The sequence below is a fragment of the Rhinopithecus bieti genome, unplaced genomic scaffold (assembly GCF_001698545.2).
Source record: "Rhinopithecus bieti isolate Rb0 unplaced genomic scaffold, ASM169854v2 scaffold_7870, whole genome shotgun sequence".
In the NCBI taxonomy this organism is placed as follows: domain Eukaryota; kingdom Metazoa; phylum Chordata; class Mammalia; order Primates; family Cercopithecidae; genus Rhinopithecus; species Rhinopithecus bieti.
The window spans coordinates 714,568-719,314 of record NW_016805645.1 but is presented as its reverse complement, the minus strand read 5'-3'; positions in this window follow the sequence as shown (position 1 = coordinate 719,314).

The window sequence follows — 4,747 nt, the reverse complement described above, 5'->3', positions numbered from 1 at the left end:
AAAAAAAAAAAAAAAAAAAAAAAAAAAGAATTTCAAGACAATGACAGCAGAGCATTAAACTAAGTGCAGGATTGTTGTGGGTATGGGATCTGGTGTCACTGCACAAGTTGTGCATACATAAAGCCAGCCCTGAGTAAGTTCTGTTTCATCCACTTTACAGATGAGAAACAAGGTAGAGTGACTCTGTCAATGTCACTCAGCTCACCGAAAGAGTGAGGCCTCAAAACAAACCCAGGACTTCTGACTTCCTGCTGAAACAGGACTGCCCTGGTTTCTGCCTGAGTTGCAGTGTTCCTGGAAGGGCAGTTGGAAGCATCTGTTTAAACGGTGATATAGACAAGAAATTGAAGGGAAATGTTCAGGATGCTGCCCTGTGTGAAACCTTTCAGCAATTCCCGCTGCTCTTAGGACAAAGCTTAAAGGCTTAGACTGATGCACAGAGTCCTTTCATGCTCTGACCCCTGATTAAAATTTTCCAGCTGCACTGCCCACCTCTGCCCACTCCTTCAAAATGTGCTTTACAACACACACCTTCTTGCCATTTCCCAGCTGGGTCTTGCTCCTTCTGGCCTCCAAGCCTTTACTCCCGGCCCTCCCTCTGCCTCAGATGCTGTGTTGTGAAGGGGGACTACAAGTAAGCCAGCTGAGGAATACAGCGGGATGAGGAAAGGCAGCTGAAGCACAGGGAAATCATGACTGATTTTTCTGCATCTTTGGAATAGCTATCCATCCTGCCATCCACCCACCTTTCCATCCACCCATCCACCTATCCACCTATTCATTTTTCCATGTACCCTTTCATCTATCGACCCATCTCCCTTCCATCCATCTATCCATCCATCCATCCTTCCATCCATCCATCCATCATCCATCTATTCATCACCCATCCATCCACCCTTTCATCCATCTGTTCATCCATCCTTCCTTCCATTCCTTCATCTATCCATCATCCATCTATCCATCCATCCATCTATCTGTTCATCCACCCATGTACCCACCCATTCATCTCTTCATTCACCTATCCATCTACCCTTCAATCCATCTATCCACCCATACATGTATACATCCACCCATCCATCCAATTATCCTTCCATCCATCTATCCCTTCATCCTCCCATCCATATTTCCTCTCATCCACCCATCCATCTTTCCATTCATTCAACAATTATTCACTTAGTCTCATATGCTATACGCCAGGCACTGTGTGAAGCACTGGGGATCCAGCAATGAATAAGCTGCATTTCCTCCCCACAACAGAGCTCTCACAACAGAGCTCAATGGAAGGACAAACAAGGATAACCCATAGCTTGAATCCCCAATTTCATAACCTATATGAATCAGGACTCCCTTCTTACAGCTTATGGAAATTCCACTTTCTTCCTCTTGATCCTGTCTCCATTCCTGTGTCTATAGGTGTCATCCCAGGATGGTCTTGAGCCAGTTGGGACACAGTTCTAAGCCCCTTTACCATTTTTCCACAAGAAATACAAATCCAGCAGTGATGTTGTGGGTTTAGTGATTTGACTGTAGATCTGAGAAGCTACTGTAAAGGATGATGTTCCACATGCCACAGCCTTCCACTGTCTTACTGCTTTCCCACCAATAATTGTCCAGTTCCCCAAAGCCCAATCTATTTGACAAGAAACCCTCCCTGCTGCACAGACTCCTGGAAGTGTAATCTAGTCCTGACTCCCTAATATGACATACCACCCCTGCCCCAAGACAGTCAGCTGTCACTCGAATCTGGTGAATATAATGTGCTCCAACTCATGACACATGTAAATAGACTGTTACAGCACAGAGAATAGTGAGCTCTACAACAGAGGTAAGGTCAGGATGCACACACAGAGGTGGCAGAGAAAAGCCAAACCAAAACTAGTCTTGGGCTTCGGGAGGTGCTTCTGGGAAAGATTCTTAGATAAAGAGTGGGTGATGAAGAGGATATTTCAAGCACGACAAATAACAAGGACAAAGACACCAGAAAGGTCACTGTGCTTTGCAATGGGGACGAAACTGGTTCAATAGGACCAGAGAATACAGTATGGGGAGCAGCAGGAGACAACACTGGAGAGGGAGGCAGGCAGGGGCTAGGCCATAAAAGGTGGGGCAGGCCATGCTCGGGATTCTGGACTCTAAGCTACAGCAGCAGAACTGCTACTGAGGGCTCCTAATCCTAGAAGGGACTCGATTTGAGAATTTTAGAAAGACAGTAGGGGCTGGGATATGGGGTCACTTAACCCTAACCTCAAGGCTGTGAGAGCCTCCAGCTCAAGGCCAAAATTATTACAAGGCAGCAGTCCTTTCCCCTCCCAAGGAGTAGGTATGGGATCAGACCAGTCCTGGAGCTTAAGGTCTTGTGATAAAGACAGACAGTCAGAGCACAGAGTGGCTGTCCTTGTTTCCCCGGGCAGGTGGCCTAATGCCCACTCTGTTTTCTAACAACTTTTCTTGGGTATGTATCAGACCAAAAACTAGGTCCGCAAGATTCACTGACTGTCGAGACCTGGTCAGAGAATTCATACTCATTTTCAAACATCTTTGGTCAGCAAAACTTCACATGCACTTTTTCCAGAGTCCTTCCCTCCTCTTCACACCCCCACCCCACCCTGTTGCTGCTAATTGTAAAAGCCACGTGCACTACAAGGGAAATGGAATCAGTCTGGTCCTGGTTCATTCACCTTTGAATCCTCAAACAGGCTGTTTTATAAGAGACCCTGGACTTCTAAGACACCCTAGCAGGCTCCCTTAGACAGCGTCTTGTTTTGAATCAGGAAATTTTATTTTGCCAGAACCTGATGTTCAAGCTCAATATTAATGTCAGAACCCACAAAATGTGAGTGGGTTCTAAATTTGGAAAAACATGGTCTCTAATCTCTCCCCAAAGCATTCCTTCAGCTATTGACTTTGGAGGCAACTTCTCCAAACTATGTAACTGTCCATTGTTTGCTCTGAATGACACACGGAGCCTTCAAACACAGGAGGTGCTTACTTAGCAGATCAATATATCATCACCCCCATCATCGTCATACATTGGTTAAACATCGTAGAGGAAATCCAACATACAGCCTGCTTCCTGTCCTGGCAAAGCCGCCAGATTGAGTCCTGTTTCCATGCAACACTTCTGCCCTGACTTAAACTTTGACTCCAGTGTCCTTTCCGAGCTATTTGCACTGTGAACATAGCACCTAAAAAGATTTATTAAAAAAAAAAAAAAAGCGGGGGGCGAGTGTCATTTTTAGAAAGGCGAGACACCCAACACATCCTACTCTGAGTAGATTTCTTTGACAGCTTGTGATGTTGCCTGAATGGTAAACACATCCTCAGACTCCAAGTAAATAGTCCATGGCATGTAACTTGGGTATAAAAGAGGAAATTTTACACAACGTGGCCACAGACGCCTTGTCATTTCCCAGAAAATTAGAGGGTCTTCCAGTGACCCTGTAAATTTATCGCACGAGTACTCTTCCACAACTTCAGGAACAGATGGGTCCTGTTTTGATAATGTTTTCCAGTTCCCATAGATAACATGCTGGGGGTGGCGGGAGAAGGTGAGGAGCAAGAGAGCCTGCTATTGCTCCCAGAAACTCAGCCTGTGGGCGATCTGTGCCTCTGGTCATCTGAAAGACACTTTGTTAGCACCAAGCATTTCGTTGCTGAAGGAAGCAGCAGCTAGTTTTTTTGTTGGGTAGCCTCTTTACTAAAGCTTAAGATGTGAAAGGATTGGCTAAAAGACAGGTTCAAACCCAGAGGATGGGCTGGAGTCAAAGAGAGGCTGCAAGGCATCTTGACGGCATCCCTCTGCCTCCAGGAAGGATCAGAGAGGTTTTGAACCCAGGGGAAGATTTCACAGCCTCTGGTGGCAACTCTTTTCAGCATCTCTGCAGAGATGGGGAAATACAAATCAATATCTTCCAGGCAATATCTATTGGTTCGCCTTAACCCAGGCCCTTCCATCAGTAATAATAATAGCTAATATCGATTATTCCCAGGCACTATGCTGAGCGCTTGATGTGTTAGGTGAAATATATCATCTATTCCTCACCAGCCTGGATGCCAGAGGAGGAAAATGAGGATCAAAGAGCTCATAGCCATGCCCAGTGTCAGCAACTGGTGAGGACAGAGCTGGGAGCAGAGGTATGATCTGTGCAAGTCTCTTGGGCGCTCTGTGCCTGGGTTTCCTTACCTGTAAAGTGAATGGACCTAGTAACAATATAATACCAAGGCTTCAAGGACTTTTGTTTTGTTTTCGCTTTTTCACTTTTGTCTTTTTTTGACCAGGTCATGGTTCTTATTTCCAACTCTCGTCATTCATTTGTCCGCTCCACAGTGTTATTGAGCACTTTCTGTTTATGTCTCTGCCATTCGGACTTTTAATCAGAGCCTTTATGATTAGCCAATTCATCGCCTCTTCACAGTGGGCTTTACACATCACTATCATGCCTTTAACAAGCATCTCGTTATGCTACTGTCTGTTTCACAAAAACTAACTGGTATCTGTTTTTACTTGGCTGTTCACAAAGTCCCTTCACATACACTTACTCATGTCATCCTTATGAAAGCACAGCAAAGAAAAGAAAAATAGATATAATATTGCTTATTATTATTATTTTCCTATTTTACTCACAAGTAAAGTAAGACCCAGGCACATTAAGTGAACGCTGGAGCCAGAATTCAACCCCAGTCTTGTGATACCTAAACCGGAACCCTTTCCACTACCACCCACAAAATGAATGTGGACATGGCCTTC